A 17,673-nucleotide genomic window follows, 5' to 3' on the forward strand; every position below is an offset into this window, starting at 1 on the left:
TAAGCCAGTGTTCCCTCCACCACATCGCCGAGTCGTTTATCCTGATGGCAGTTCTCACCTTCATGTATAGAGCCCGGTGTTCGAGTCGCCGTCCTTCACAGAGCTCCCTCTGACTTCAAAGGCGGTGACATAGAACAGAACCCCATGGTGTACGCAGGAACAAGCGGCATCTGATCAGAATCAGGCCATATTTTTTTTTTTCATTCTCTCTGTATAAATGGCTAAATTTATATACAGAATATCTAAAGGCCACCTTTTACTTTGGCAGTTATGGATCGTCAGATGTACATACACTTATTGGAAAGCTTGACACTGAGCTGTTTTTCATGTAGGAGGAGAAGGGAGGGAGTTGTGTTGTAGAGAAATCCATTCCAATCCTACAGGTTTTTTGAGGGGTGCTGTCTACAAAAACCCCAAGAGACCAAAGTGATTGGGGCTTGTTTAGCGACTTTTTTTACTTAAACCTGGCCTTGAGGCAAACCCTTAAAAAAAAAGAAGAAGGAGGAGAAGAAAAGAGGAGAGGGAGAAGAAGAAGGAAGGAGAGGTAGAGAAAAAAGAAAATATAAATTTATATTTATTAAATAAGGGAGGTCTCTTTTGAAGCTTAGAAAAAAGAAGAAGAGTAAAAAGATTAGTAAATTTAACTACAGACAACAAATGAAAAACTCTACATGTCAAAAATCAAAATAAAATTTAAATGGCAAATAAAATGCTGGGGACAATATTGGTGACAACTGTGATGGGGAAAGGATTAATACTGTTAAGATTAGAATTTTCTACAGATTACATAAAAATACAGCAAAGTAAGTTCCAAATGGAACTTGGAAATGTTTAACATGTTTCTAAAAATGTTTAACAAAAATATGTAACATTTCTTAAAATGTAAAGTTTCCGAAAATCTTTAACAAAAGTAAAGTGTAAGTGAATATCTGACCCCTGGAAGTTAAAAATAGCTAAGAAAAGATCAAAATATTAGACCATATGAAAATTTTCAATTCTGTAAATGTGAAAAAAAGAAAATTTAAAACAATCAGTTAACTGGGAAGATCCTTGCAGTAAACAGGCTGTTATTCTGAATCTATTGAGAACTCAAGAAAGTTGATTTTTAAAAACACATTAAAATTCTCAGAGAAAAAAACAAAAGTTGCATACAAGTCACAAAAATATAAATTAAGGTGACTAATAAGTATCTGAAAAATGTTCACTGTTACTAGTAACCAATAAAAGTTATGAAATAAAAATGTTCTTACCTCAGATTGGCAAATATAAAAAAATGGAACTCTGTATTATAGCCTTTTCAAATATAAGCAATAAACAGAAAATGCAATTTTTTTTAAAGTGCCTTTTTAAAATAGCCATAAAACAAATAAAATACCAAAGAATATACATAATAAAACACTTGCAGAACCTCAATAAAGGAAATGAACTTCCCTTTCTTCCTGACCAGAAGAGCCGCGTGAAGGCCAGGCCTACACTAGAAGAGTGTTCTGGCAAGGCGGCGGCCTAAAGGTGTCAGGAAATTGGCTCCACACAGAGTGCCCAAGCCGATTAATAGAATATTGAGGATGATGACTGTAATGTTTTTCACTGTGTAAGGACAAAGGTATAAATACGGAAGGAGGAAAGCTAGAATGAACTCTGTAGTATGAATGGAAATGGCACGTGTCAGTGTGGATTCATGGTTTTCAATATGGTAGGTACAGAAGTTGGAGAAGGAAATGGCAGCCCACTCCAGAGTTCTTGCCTGGAGAATCCATGGACAGAAGAGCCTGGAAGGCCATGGTCCATAGGGTCGCAGAGAGTTGGACACGACTGAAGTGACTAAGCACGCACACACACGGACACAGAAATAAACACAGATGTAAATGTATGTGTGAACATATGCGTAGGCCTAGCTCAGTCCAGTAAAAAGGCCTAGAAAAGACACTCCTAGTAACTGATCTAGTGCATAGTTTCTATTTTTTGGCCGTGCTGCTTGTGGGATCTTAGTTCCCCAACCAGGGATTGAACCTGGGCTCCAGTGGTGAGCCCACTGAGTCCTAACCACTGGATTGCCAGGGAATTCTAGATCTTGGTTTCTAAACAACACCTTTTTCACCACCTAGACTTCAGTCTTTGGAGAGCTCGTCCATTTCCTAAGGCTTCCTGATGAAACCAACATTAATATGTCAAAACTAAACCTTTCCTCTCAGGTGGCTCAGTAGTAAAGAATCTGCCTGCCAGTGACAGAGACCTAAGAGACACAGGTTCAATCCCTGGATCAGGAAGCTCCCCTGGAGAAGGAAATGGCAACCCACTCCAATATTGTTGCCCGGAGAATCCCATGGATGGAGGAGCCTAGAGGGGTTGCATCACATGGATGGAGGAGCTACAGTCCATGGGGTTGCAAAGAGTCAGACATGACTTAGTGACTGAGCATGCATGCAGACCTTTTGTCTAAGCCCCAGATTAATATATTCAAGATGCTAATTTGACAGCTCTGCTTGGTTGCCTCACAAGCATTTCAAACTTAAAATAATCAAAATAGAAAGCTTGATTTCCCTGTGTTCTCCCTAAGCCATTTCTCCCCCATTTTCCCTATTTCTAAAAATATTTATATAAATATAAATATTCACTCAGTCACTGGACTCAAATAACTGGGAGTAGTCCTAATCTCCTCCCTTCCCCTTATCCTTCATAGTCACTAATCCATCAACAAGTCCAAATTGTTCTACCTCCGAAGTATATCTTGAAGTCATTCACTTGTCCCCATCTTCCCTTGTGACTCTGCTCGTGTAAGCCACCATTCTCCCTGTCCTGGATTACTGCAGTGGCTTTCTAACCTACTTCCTCGGTAACCTTCTTGCATTCTATTATCAACACAGCCAGTGTGAACTCTTAAAATGTAATTGGAGCATGCCTCTCTTCTTCTTAAAACCTGCCTATGATTTTCCAACCTGTTGGAACAAATCCAAGTTTGGCTATGGCCAAAAAGACCCTGCATGATCTGGCCACCTGCCTAAGACCTCCAACTCCATACCATGTACCTTATCCCACCAGTCAGAATTCTCCAGTCCAAGTGTCCTCTACAACCAGAGTTCCTGCAACACACCAAGCTTTTTTCCATTTCAGGAATTTGGCATTTGCTCTTCTTTCTGCTTACAATGTCCTTCTTTCAGTTTTCACATGATTGGCTCCTTCTCATTTCTTTAGTTCTTAGCTTCGATGTCAATTCCTCAAAGCAGAATTTCTTGGCCTATTCATCCTCACTGTTGTCAACTGTTTATTTTCTTCCTAACACAAGCAGCAGTATTTTTGTTTATTTCTTTGGTTCACTGTCTATCTCTCTCACTAGAGTAAAAATTACGTGAGGGGAGTAACTTGTCTTTCCTGTTTTCTTTTGTATTTGCATATCCTAGTACAGTATCCACTATCTAGCATGCAGCTGATTAATTTTAAAAATATCTCTAATGATGTAGTTCAGGTGTTAGAGATTTTAGGTGTTAGGGATTCAGAAGAACACAGAATTCCCTCAAATGGTTTATAATCTAGAAGAGTGATCAATAGGAAGGTAAGCAAGAGACTGCAATTCTGCATGATTAGATCTAAAATGAGGAAATTATAATGGAGGGAAGCCCCTAATCTGGGCTCAAGGAAGATCACAAAAGGCTTACTGGAAGATGTGACATGGTAGCAAATCCTGCAGTATAGACGAGGTTGGTTATGAGAGATAGAGTGGGAGATATAGTCTAGCGGGAGATATGAGAGATATAGTAGAGCAGAGGCAAAGAACAGCATGTGCCTGAAAATGAGGTGGAGTATGACACAGTCAGGGAACTAAATGCCTTAGGGTGGAGAGTGGCGATGAGGGTGAGGAGGATGATGGTGAGAGATGAAACTACAGAAATAAGCTGGTATAATGGTTTGTACTTCACCTTAAGGGAATGAGATGGTCACTGGAAGATTTTCTGCGGAGAGTAACATGAGCAGTTTTGTGTTACACAGAGGTCATTCTGACTGCAGTATATGTCAGGGATTGAAAACCAAGAGTCAGGAGGTTATGGAAACAATCTAGGTGGAGGTTGGCAGGATGATAGTGACCTACACTAGGGCAGTAATGGTGAAAAGATAAAGAATAAGACTTGAAAAAGACAGTAGTGGTGGAAATTAGCAATTCAATATATAATTTGATAAAATGATGTGGGGATAAATTGTTAGGTATTTGGAAGAAAAGAGATACATACTTCAAAACCACAGCAAGATAAACCCCAAATCAATTACAGATTTAAATGTTTAAAAAAGTTATGAAACTATCAGAACTTCTGCTCAGGATGATATTTTGAAGCACCCATCTCTTCCAAATCCACAGTTCATCCACTTATGAGAAGAGGCTGAAAAACAAAGCTGATGCTAACCCTCTTGCTGAAGTAAAGGTCTTATATAGAGTCCTGGGCCTGAGGAGGTAGAAGAACAAACACACAGCAACTAGGAACTGAACAAAGTTGGCCACTGACTCAGTGGTTGAATCTGCAACATCCCTGATATCCCATTGTTATTATAGGAACTTTGAAGGGCTATTATAGACATGATTTTGGATGGAGGGAATAGAGTCTTACTGGAGGCAGTCACAAAACTGCTAGATAAGGAGAAACAGAGGAATTAGAAGAAAATAAGCAAACAAATAAACAATAACATCAAAACACACACATACACGAATCTCGCTTACTTAAAATGAGTCTGAAAACCTAAATTCCAAAACACATGAAAACAAAACTAACACTAGGAAAAAAGGAACATAAACAGTTGTTATGGGAATCCACACCAACTGTATAAAACAGCCTGAAAATTATTTTTAAACAAGTATTTTTATGATGCTCAAAGATATAAAATTATGTATTAAAATTAAAAAGAATTTATGAAACATAAGTATAAATAAAACTAAAAACATGGATATAAAAAGGAGGCAACCAGGGACTATTAGTATATGTAATTTTTATAACCATTAAAAACTTAATAGACAGGATAAACTCTAGACTAGACACAGTTGAAGAGTGATTATTCTGCATTGGAAGACAGTAATTTTGTCTAGAAATACTACAAAGAACCAAAGAGATAAAGATTTTTTTGAAAGAGCAGTTAATTAAGAAACATGGAAAAGAGATTGAAAAGCTCCCACCTACATTCAATAAAATTTCCAGAAGAATGGAAGGAACAGTGGAGAAACAATATTTGAAAAAAATAACAACCAAGGAACTGTAGAACTGAAATACACACACAGTACTGTGTAGGATATATCATCATAAATCTGAAACTATGCACATTATAATAAAATGAACATCATCTGGAATAGAGAGCCAATTTCAAAAGTTATTAGAGAAAGTAATATGATGGCAGTAACATTGTAAGAAATGATAGACTTCAACAAATGTACTTCATGGTGAAATGGAGCAGGTCCCTCTGGTCCTTCCCCCGTCCTGTCCTCTGCCTACATTTTGTCTGTGGAAAAACTTTAGCCAAAGAATACATTTAACCAGAGAAGTGAGAACATGCAGAATCAAAGGAAAACAGTCAAAAAAGACCAAATAATAATAGTTTAGTTATTAAGCATAGTCAAGGACATTTAGTTCCTTCTTAAAGGCTGTAGATAATATTCTGAGCCATATCTTGTGAGCTGTCTTATAGATACTGAAACCCCCTGCAGGTGTAGAAGTTAACTACATGATACCAGACTCTAGCCATGACATAAGCTTCCACGATTCCAAGAATTGGCTTCAAAGAAATGAGAACAAACTGACTTTGGAACTGAAGATTAACTGTACCTAAAACAATCGAGGTGATGCCGGTCAAATCACTGATGACGAATTTCAAGATGACTGTCAGAGCCGACTGTGCTGTTTCTGAATCTACCCCCATCCCTCAGCCTGTATAAGGTCTTGCCCACTGATTGTCAGGTGTTGGGGGTGGGGAGTCAGCTTTTGGATAGCAAAGGCCACCCAACTGGATTCTTGAAGTTAGAATTTGGTCCCAGCCCAGGTTCAATTCCTAGTTAGACAACTGAGATCCCACAAGTCAAGTAGTGGGACAAATAAACAAATAAATAAAATTTGTTTTCTATTGCATATCATACATAAAAAATAAACTTGAGAGGAATTAAAATTTTAAATGTGGAAAGAAAACATAGCTTTTAAAAGAAAACATAAAATGATATATTTATGACCTTGGGAAAGAATTTCCTAATTAAGATATAAAAATGGGAATAGTAAAAACGGTGAATAGTTTTTCAAGTTTAAGAAGAAAAACTTAATCAACAAAAGCCATCATAAGTAAGTGGTAAGATAATTCACAAACTTCTCTTTGCAGTGGGAAAATATAAGTTTCAAAGCATATTATTATACTATTAAACCTAGGTAAGGGGTAGGGGTCCTACTTGCATTGCTGGTTCTAACCTTTTGTCTTTCCTTACTCCCTAAAACACTCAGTTTTGATTAACTTGGCATCTGACTCTACCACTTACTTTACTCTTTATTTATCCCCTCATCTTGAGATACTTATCTTTCCTTGAAGATTGTAGCTGGTGGTTCACCATCACTTTAGTACGATTCTTGTTGTAATTTCTGGAGATTTCAATATCCGCTTACTGATGTGACCTTTCAAATAGCTTAGCTTCTAAGTCTTGGGCTTAGAAGTTTTGGGCTTCCTTTTCTTTAGTAATGTTGTCTTCCATCTTCAGTTCAGTTCAGTCACTCAGTCGTGTCCAACTCTTTGCCACCCCATGAAATGCAGCACGCCAGGCCTCGCTGTCCATCACCAACTCCTGGAGTTTACTCAAACTCATGTCCATCGAGTTAGTGATGCCATCCAGCCATCTCATCCTCTGTTGTCCCCTTCTCCTCCTGCCCCCAATCCCTTCCAGCATCAGGGTCTTTAACAATGAGTCAACTCTTTGCATGAGGTGGCCAAATTATTGGAGTTTCAGCTTCAACATCAGTCCTTCCAATGAACACCCAGGACTGATCTCCTTTAGGATGGACTGGTTGGATCTCCTTGCAGTCCAAGGGACTCTCAAGAGTCTTCTCCAACATCATAATTCAAAAGCATCAATTTTTTGGCACTCAGCTTTTTTCACTTAGCCCCTCACTAACATGGTCATAATATCTATAATTGCACTGTCTAATATGGTAGCTACTAGTCTCATGCTGCTTTTAATTTTAGATTTATTAAACTTAAATAAAATTTAAATATCATTTCCTTAGTCAGCTCATTTCCACTGACCAATAAATAGCCACAGATGGCATATTAGACAGTGGATGTGGAACATGCCCATTGTCGCAGGGAATTCCATTAAACAGTTCTGCTCTAGATCGTGTCATTACCCATGCTGCAACTCCTCTATAAAGTCAGTAATAAGCATCACATTCTGACCAAGTCTTCCTGCTTCTTAAGCTTATTCCTGACTCCAAAAATTTGTCAAATATACCTACACTTGTAATTCACGATTCTTCTGTCATTTTATTATCCCTAATATACTTCCATTATTATCTGATATAGATCATCAACCATTGTGATGAAATTTCCCCTGCATACACATGTCTCTCTTGCTTTTTTTTTTTTCACCTTGACAAAATCGGATTAAATCTAAATTTCTACTTGTTTATCGCCTGGACACATCCAATTCTCCATTTAGCTCTGCACCCACACCTGTGCAGTAGATTGTGATAGGACAAAAAAGACACACAATCATCACTAACCTCAAATTTGCCTTTAATGCCACTACCAATGAATATTATTCCCTAGTGCAGTCAATCTCCCATTCCACTAGCTGACTCCTACATTTTCCTAATTTTCAAACTTTTCATAACTTCTTACTATCCTCACTCTCACCTGATGATTTGTATCTTACTTAGCTGAAAAGTAGAAGCAATCAAAAGAGAACTTTCCTATGTTCCTATAATCATACCTCCTCACCTACCTGCACTTGTGTCTATATGCTGTGCCTTCTCACCTATTACTCCAAATGGACTGTCTATACTTCTAAGGAAGAGCAGTGCACTAGAGCCCATCCCCTTTAGCAAGGGCCTCAGTGCAGTAATCCTCTGCTTTCTTTCTGGCATTGTTAGTTTTTCCTTCTTTACTGGATCTTTCCTTTGTTAAGAAATTATTTATTTGACTATGCCAGTTGAAGCACTCAGGATCTTTGATCTTTCCTGCAACACGCATTTGTGGTTTGTGTCGTCTTTAGTTGCGGCATGTGAACTCTTAGTTGAAGGATGTTGGATCTGGTCCCCTGACCAGGGATTAAATCTGGACCTCCTGCATTGACAGTGTGGAGTCTTAGCCACTGGACTACAAGGGAAGTCCCTCCTTTTTTTTTTTTTTTTTTTTTGGCTGTGCCACACAATTTGTGGGATTGAACCCACCAGGGATTGAACCTATACCCCAGCAGTGGAAGTACAGTCCTAACCCCTGGGCCTCCTGGATCCTTCCTGTCATTATGAAACCATGGTTTTATTTCTCCCATCTTAAAACAATTTAAAAAAAAAACAACTACCGTTGACCTCACTTTTCCCTTCAGTTACTCATCTGTTTCCTTCCTTCCCCTTTAAGCAAATATCCTTGAAATGGCTATAGGCAGTAGTCTGCTTGTAGCCGTTATCTCTTATCTCTAACCTTTCTCCTCCCACTCTCTTGAATCCACATTGGTCAGGTTTTTGCCCCACCAGGTCATTAATTCTCTTGTCAAGATGATTAAAGATGGCCACATGGCTAAATCTAATGATTAATATCAGTTCCCACCTTGCTTGACCTACTAGCAACGTGTGACATAGTCAATCCCTCCTAACTTCTTGAGACAATTTTTTTACTTGACTTCCAATCTGGTTTTCTCCCTCCCTCACTGTTTGCTTCTTCTCAGTCTCCTTTGTTGGTTTTTCCTTATCTTTCCAACCTCTGAACATCGAAAAATCTCAGTCTTTGGATTTCTTCTCTTCAGTGTACTTACTTTGTGGTAGATTGAATTATAGTTTACAACTATTTGCTTTCTATGAGAATTGTACATCTGCACCCTTTAGATTTGTCTTGAAATACCTCTTCTGTGCACAACATACATCTTTGCCCCATGTGAGGCTGTGCCATGTGACTTTCTTTGGGTAATGGAATGGAATGGAATCAAGTGATAGATGCCACATGCAAAGAGAAGCTTCAAATTGAGTTTCATTGTTTAGCCCCTCTTGATTCTGCCTTTTGCCATGAGTATGGCGTGTCCTGAACAGTGGTTGTTTATTCAGTTTAGGCCCCAAATTAGAATATACTTGAAAAAGACACATAGCTGGCCCACAGCCTTGAGCAGAAAAGTAATCAACCTGTTACCCATACATGACAAGAGCAAGAAATAAATGTTTGTTGCTGTAATCCACTGAGATTTTGGAATTGTTTATTACATCAAAAATGGTGACTAATAGAACTCCCTTTAAATTCTCCTGAATGCCAAGCTCACACATCCAGTTGCCAGAATGAATATCTAAAAGGCAACTCAAATTCAATAGTCCAAAAATGAGCTCTTGACCTTCTCTACCAAATCTGGTCTTCTTGATGCTTTTTCACTTTCAATTTATGGAAACTCTAACCTTCAGGACAAAAAAACAAAACAAAACAAAACACCCTAAAGTCACTCCTAATTTCTCACTTTTGCTTATATTCCATGCCTAATTTATCAACAAATCCTTTTAGTTATACTCAAAATAAATTCAGATTCTACAAACTTTACTAGTACCACCTTAGCCCAAGCCATTATCATTTTTGCCAATTTATTGTTATAACTACACTACTTCCTACCACGGGCTTGGTCATTTTGCCTTTTCCATCCAAAGTTTCAGTTACTAAGCATTATTAAAGTTCTTCTAGCATAAGAAAACAAAAATTAATCAATACCTAACAAATGCTATTCAACCTCAACTAGGTCATAGTCACTCATGGATTATCTATCAATTTTCTCTAATTACTTTTTTACCTCAGTATCACCTTAGCACAAGCCACCGTTATCTCTCACCACTGTGTTTCACCTGGATTATTCTGAACGTCACTCAGTTTATTCCTGCCCTTGTCCCCAGAATGGGCCTTTTAAAATAGTAAGTCAGATTGTGTTTCTCTTTTGCTCACATCTTTCCTTTTCTCAAATGGCTTCCCACTTCATTGAGAATAAAAAAGTCAAGTCCTTATAACAATCTACAAACATCCTTTACATTCTGCACATATATCTTCTCCATCTTACTGTTCAAATCTCGTGTCTTGGAGATCAGTATGGGGGTTCCTTAAGAAACTAAAAATAAGACTACTGTATGACCCAGCGATCCCACTGCTGGGCATATTCCTGGAGAAAATTATAATTCAGAAAGACACATATACTCCCAATATTCATTGCAGCACTATTTACATCAGCCAGAACATGGAAGCAACCTAAATGCCCATTGAAGGAGGAATGGATAAAGAAGAATTAGTACATATATACAATGGAATATTAGCCATTAACAAGATCAAAATAGTTTATAGCCATACCACCCTGAATGTGTTGAATCTCGTCTAATCTCAGAAGCTAAGCAGAATTAGGCCTGGTTAATACTTGGATGGGAAAAAAGGATCAAAATACTGCCATTTTGCAGTAACATGAATAAATCCAGAGGCTGCCATACTGAGTGAAGGAAGTCAGACACAGAAACAGAAATATCATATAATATTGCTTATAAGTGGAATTTTTATTTTAAAAAGGTGAGATGAACTTATTTACAAAACAGAAGAAGAGTCACAGATGTAGAAAATAAACTTATGGCTACCAGGAGATAAGGGGGAAGGGATAAATTGACAGTTTGGGATATCCACATTACTATATATATATAAAATAGATAACTGATAAGAACCTATCCTCCCAGTACTCTGTAAGGGTCTATATGGGAAAAGGATATTTTAAAAAAAGAGTGGGGACTTCCCTGGTGGCCCAGTGGCTAAGACTCCACGTTCCCAATGCAGGGTGCCAGGGTTCGATCCCTGGTCAGGGAACTAGATTCCCACATGCCGCAACTAAAAATCCAGCATGCCTTAACTAAAGCCCAGTGCAGCCAAATAAATAAATATTTTTAAAAAAAGAGGGGATATATGTATATGTATAACTGATTCACTTGGCTATACACCTGAAACTAACACAATATTATAAATCAACTATACTCAACTATAGAAATTTTTTTAAAACTGTGTTCTTACCAAAAACATTCCCTCTAAAAAGAAACATCCAAGTCTCATGTCTTATGACTCAGTTTCCTCACTCAGCTTTAGTCACAATGGACCCCTTACTGTCCTTTGAACATACCACTTACGTTCCACCTGCAGGGCCCTTGCATTTATTATTCTACCTAAAAGGCTCATCCCCCAAACTTCTCTGTGGCTTGTTTCCTGACCTCCTTCAGAGTTATACTCAACAGTCAGTCGCCTTCCTGGGACTCACCTGGTGGTCCAGTGGTTGGGAATCCATCACCCAATGCAGGGGATGCAGGCTAGACTCCTGGTCAGGGAACCAAGATCCCACATGCCTTGGGGCAGCTAAGCCTGGGTGTTGCAACTATTGACCCTGTGAGCTGCAAACAAAGAGCACAGCCTGGGGCAACTAAGATCCAACCTGACACAGCCAACCTTTTTTAAAAAGTTGTCTCCCTTGATCACTTGATTTTATTTATTGGCTGCACCATGTGGCTTGCAGGATCTTAGTTTCCCTGCAGTGGAAATGCTAAGTCCCACAACCACCAGGGAATCCCCTTGACCACTTTTCAGTTTCAGCCTTCCCTCAGATTTCCCTAACCCCCTTCCCTGCTTTATTTCTCTCTATAGCATTTATCACAGAGTACATAAATTTTAATATATCTTCAGTTTTGCTTATTTATTATGTTTATTGTTTTATTCCTTCTATAGGAATGCAAACTTCATGAACTAAGAGGAATTTTTTGATCTGCATTGTTCACTGTTGTATCCTTTTAGCATAGTAAGTGCTCAAAAAATATTTGTTGAATATCAAAATATCCAAAGAAATACAAAAAAACCCTGAAAAACTAGCCAAGGATATGAATAAAGACTTCACAGAAGAAACACATAACCAATAAACCTAATAAAAGGGACTTGACCTCACTGGTAATCAGTGAATTAAGCCGAATGAACTCTTTCTTTTTCTTTTTTGTGGCTGTACCTTGCAGCATGTGGGATCTTAGCTCCCAGACCAGGGATTGAATCTCTGCATCCCTGCATTGGAAGTGCAAAGTCTTAACCACTGACCCACCAAGGAAGTCTCAGAGCTCTCTTTTCACAGTCATCAGATTTACAAAAATTTTGAAGTCTACCAACCCTTGGCAAGGAATAGAGCAACAGGAAATCTCACACATTGCTGGAACAACTTTGGATATTTGAAATAATCTAGTAAATACTAGATACAGACTTGCCCTTCACCCCACAATCCCAGTCCTGGATATAAACCCAAGCAATAAGTGCTAATATATATTTTTACAAGAGACATGAAAGGGAATGCTCATGTCAGCATTATTAATAATAGCCCCAAACTAGAAACTCAATTGTCCATTTATTGTAGAATAAATACATACATTTGGTGCATTCATACAGTGGAATGTTTTACAACAATGAAAATGAGTGAACTATAGCCAGACAACAATATGAAAGCTATCTGAAATAACCAAACAAAAAGTCAAAGTGTAAGGGATCCTGGATGATGCAGTTCCCTGTAATACAGCACAGAGGAGGGAAAGGGTGGGAGGTGGTTCTGAGAGCAAACAGGAAATTGACAGGCACCCGTACAAAATTGGGTTTGAGTGCAACTCCTCTTCTTGGTGAGACAGAAGGGCATGTAGTTCAGTCAGCCCATTTCCACGCAATTCAGAATGAGTTCCTGGAATCATTCTTGGTTTATCCAGTTTGTCGTTCTACTGTGCCTCTCCCTGTTCACTCTTAATCCCCTCTATTCACACCCCCCCAATCAGTCACTCTTTCATTTATCAGATAATACATTAGGTATTAGCTACATAGAGATCAAATTGCCAACATCCACTGGATCATCGAAAAAGGGAGAGAGTTACAGAAAAACATCTACTTATGCTTTACTGACTATGCCAAAGCCTTTGACTGTGTGGCTCACAATAAACTGTGGAAAATTCTGAAAGAGATGGGAATACCAGACCACCTGACCTGCCTCTTGAGAAACCTATATGCAGGTCAGGAAGCAGCAGTTAGAACTGGACATGGAACAACAGACTGGTTCCAAATAGGAAAAGGAGTACGTCAAGGCTGTATATTGTCACCCTGCTTATTTAACTTATATGCAGAGTACATCATGAGAAACGCTGGGCTGGAAGAAGCACAAGCTGGAATCAAGATTGCCAAGAGAAATATCAATAACCTCAGATATGCAGATGACACCACCCTTATGGCAGAAAGGGAAGAGAAACTAAAAAGCCTCTTGATGAAATTGTGAAAGAGGAGAGTGAAAAAGTTGGCTTAAAGCTCAACATTCAGAAAACTAAGATCATGGCATCTGGTCCCATCACCTCATGGGAAATAGATGGGGAAACAGTGGAAGCAGTGTCAGACTTTACTTTTTTGGGCTCCAAACTCACTGCAGATGGTGACTGCAGCCATGAAATTAAAAGACGTTTACTCCTTGGGAAGAAAGTTATGATCAACCTAGACAGCATATTGAAAAGCAGAGACATTACTTACCAACAAAGGTCCGTCTAGTCAAGGCTATGTTTTTTCCAGTGGTCATGTATGGCTGTGAGAGTTGGACTGTGAAGAAAGCTGAGGGCTGAAAAATTGATGCTTTTGAACTGCGGTGTTGGAGAAGAGTCTTGAGAGTCCCTTGGACTGCAAGGAGATCCAACCAGTCCATCCTAAAGGAGATCAGTCCTGGGTGTTCATTGGAAGGACTGATACTGAAGCTGAAACTCCAATAATTTGGCCACCTCATGCAAAGAGTTGACTCATTGTTAAAGACCCTGATGCTGGAAGGGATTGGGGGCAGGAGGAGAAGGGGACAACAGAGGATGAGATGGCTGGATGGCATTACCAACTCTATGGACATGAGTTTGAGTAAACTCTGGGAGTTGGTGATGGACAGGGAGGCCTGGTGTGCTGCGACTCATGGGGTCGCAAAGAGTTGGACACGACTGAGTGATTGAACTGAACTGAACTGAATAGAGAATGGAAGGAAGTATAAGATGTAAACTCTGTCCCCGAGGAGTTTAGAATCTAGGGTTTATTTTTTTTTCAAATAATAAATTAATTAGGCTGCATCAGGTCTTAGGTGTGGCATGACAGATCTTTAGTTGTAGTATATGAGCTCTTGATTGCAACATACAGAAACTAGCTCTCTGACCAAGGATCGAACTCAGGCCTCCTGCATTAGGAGCATGGAGTCAGCCACTGGATGACCAGGCAAGACCCTAGTTGTTTTTTTTTTCCCCTGGCCCCACCTCGTGTCTTGCAGGATCTTAGTTCCCTGACCCACACCCTTGGCAATGAACATGAGGAGTCCTAACCACTGGATCATCAGGGAATTCCAAAGAATCTAGTTTTCAAGATAATTCTTTTTTTTTTTCTTTTCCATTTATTTTTATTAGTTGGAGGCTAATTACTTTACAGCATTGCAGTGGTTTTTGTCATACATTGAAATGAATTAGCCATGGATTTACACGTATTCCCCATCCCGGTCCCCCCTCCCACCTCCCTCTCCACCCCATCCCTCTGGGTCTTCCCAGTGCACCAGGCCTGAGCACTTGCCTCATGCATCCAACCTGGGCTGGTGATCTGTTTCACCCTAGATATACATGTTTCGATGCTGTTCTCTGAAACATCCCACCCTCGCCTTCTCCCACAGAGTCCACAAGTCTGTTCTATACATCTGAGTCTCTTTTTCTTTTTTTTTTTGCATATAGGGTTATCGTTACCATTCAAGATAATTCTTACTGATGATGAAGCGCCACATTCATTTGCTCATTTAAAAAAATGTTATCATAATGTAATCTACTAAGTATCCTGGGAAGTTAAGCCAGAAAGCGATTGCTTCCGACTGAGTGAGACAGGGAGGTTTCCAGGAGAAATTTGAATTTCAAATATATTTTAGAAAATGGCTAAGGTTCCTGAGAGCACACATGGGGAAAATCTCATGAATAATAGTAACTCATGATGGTAGAGATGGAGTAGGAAATGGCAACCCTCTCCAGTATCCTTATCTGGGAAATCCCATGGACCGAGGAGCCTGGCTACAGTCCATGGGGTCACAAAGAGTCAGACACAACTGAGTGATTGGTAGAGATGATGGTAGAGAACGCAAGGGAGGTTCCGAAAAGGGAATCGAGCAAGGGTGGGTTGAAAGACAGGACAGAGGAGTAGGTACAGGAGAGTAGAGAGAGAAGGGTAAAAAGGAAGGTTGAAATTGTAAATGGAAGAATTTGAAAGGGGTGCTAAGGAGTTTTAACTTCAATGAATAGGTTTTGATACAAAAATAACTTGGTCAAAAATGCTATGGAGAAAGAAACTGGCAGTAGTAATGCAGATTAGCTTGGAAAAGCGTGTCTGAAAGCAGATATGTTTATTACAAAAAAGAGATTGTGTTAACTACTTCCTGGGAGTTCCCTGGTGGTCCAGTAGTTAGGACTCACAGCTTTCTCCGGTGAGGGTGCCCATTCCATCCCTAGTCAGGGAACTAAGGTCCTGCAAGCTGCACAGCACAGCCAAAAAAGCAAAAACAAAAACCCCATACTTCCTATGCATCATTTCATTTAATCCTTACAATAACTCTATGAGACCATCTTAAGATCCTAATTTTTTTAGGATAGAAAACTGAAGTTCAGAGGCAATATACCATTCATTCATACAGCAGAGAAATGATAGAATCATTCAGCAAGCAGATGGTATGTCATTCCTCAGGTTCAGGTCTCTTTTACACCAAATACTGTACTTTAACTCTCTCCTACATGGCCTCTATTATAATAGTGCCAATTAGATTCTATCCATCTCCAAGGAAGAGATAGTGTATATCCAATCTAGGGTGGTACCAGAAAGGAGTTTTACTTCAGAAAGGTCAAAAGCAAACACTGAAAAAAGTGATTTTCCAACCAGAGGAAAGTACTGATGCTTGGATATGGTAGGCAACTCTAAGGTGGCATACCAATGATCTCTAGTTCCAGGTATTCATGTCCTGTGTAATATCCTCCTGTTGAGTATGGGCTGGATTTAGTGACTCATTTCTTCTTTCCTTTCATAGACAACCTTCATTTTTTGCATATCATATAGCCTAGATTATTCCTCACTACATTAAAAAATGTAGAAATGCTGAGGAGACATGCTGGGCTGGATGAAGCACAAGCTGGAATCAAGATTGCCGGGAGAAATATCAATAACCTCAGATATTCAGATGATACCACCCTTATGGCAGAAAGTTAAGAAGAACTAAAGAGCCTCTTGATGAAAGTGAAAGAGGAGAGTGAAAAAGTTGGTAAAGCTCAACATTCAGAAAACTAAGGTCATGACATCCGGTCCCATCACTTCATGGCAAGTAGATGGGGAAACAGTGACTGACTTTATTTTTTGGGGGCTCCAAAATTAATGCAGATGGTGATTGCAGCCATGAAATTAAAAGACACTTACTTCTTGGAAGGAAAGTTATGACCAACCTAGACAGCATATTAAAAAGCAGAGACATTATTTTGCCAACAAAGGTCCATCTAGTCAAGGCTATGGTTTTTCCAATAGTCATATATGGATGTGAGAGTTGGACTATAAAGAAAGCTGATCGCAGAAGAATTGATGCTTTTGAACTGTGGTGTTGGAGAAGACTCTTGAGAGTCCCTTGGCCTGCAAGAAGATCTAACTAGTCCATCCTAAAGGAAATCAGTCCTGGGTGTTCATTGGAAGGACCGATGTTGAAGCTGAAACTCCAATAGTTTGGCCACCTGATGTGAAGAGCTGACTCATTTGAAAAGACCCCGATGCTGGGAAATATTGAAGACAGGAGGAAAAGGGGACGACAGAGGATGAGATGGCTGGATGGCATCACCCACTCAATGGACATGAGTTAGGGTAAACTCCGGGAGTTGGTGATGGCCAGGGAAGCCTGGTGTGTTGCATTTCATGGGGTCGCAAGGAGTCGGACACTACTGAGTGACTGAACTGAACTGAACTGAACATTAGAAAATAGTTGAACAAAAGTTGTTCAAATTGAGCTGCACTTCTGTCATTTTTTGCCTTGAGAGTTACAGGGACAGTTGAAATAGATGATTTCAACCAAAGCACATTTTAACGTGGTCTTAAGTTGTTTATGTCATTATCTCATGTGTAGTGATTCATTTCTAATGAATAGAGAATATAGAGGTGATGGGCTGGCACCTCCGAGATTAGGTTATAAAAGAGACTATGGTTTCTGTCCTGGGGGGCTCACCCATACTTTCTCTAGGATCTTTAGCTGCAAGGTCGTGAGCATCACTACTGAGAAGTCCACATGACAAGGAGCTGATATGTCTGGCCAACAGCTAGCAAGGACTAAGGCTTACTAATAGCCTAATAACCTTAGAATGGTCAACGTTGAGGTCAGCAACTTCTCATGTAGTTGTAAGAGGATCAGCTTCAACGATCCTCTCAACTGGTCATTGTCAT

The 17,673-nt window shown here is 39.4% G+C and overlaps 1 pseudogene; it reads left to right on the forward strand.

Annotated features, from left to right (window-relative positions):
• The first annotated feature begins 5,815 nt into the window (after positions 1-5,815).
• Positions 5,816-17,673, forward strand: part of LOC139030893 (RNA ligase 1 pseudogene) — a 29,380-nt pseudogene continuing 17,522 nt past the window's right edge.

This window comes from Odocoileus virginianus, chromosome 24 (assembly GCF_023699985.2).
Source record: "Odocoileus virginianus isolate 20LAN1187 ecotype Illinois chromosome 24, Ovbor_1.2, whole genome shotgun sequence".
Classification (NCBI taxonomy): Eukaryota; Metazoa; Chordata; class Mammalia; order Artiodactyla; family Cervidae; genus Odocoileus; species Odocoileus virginianus.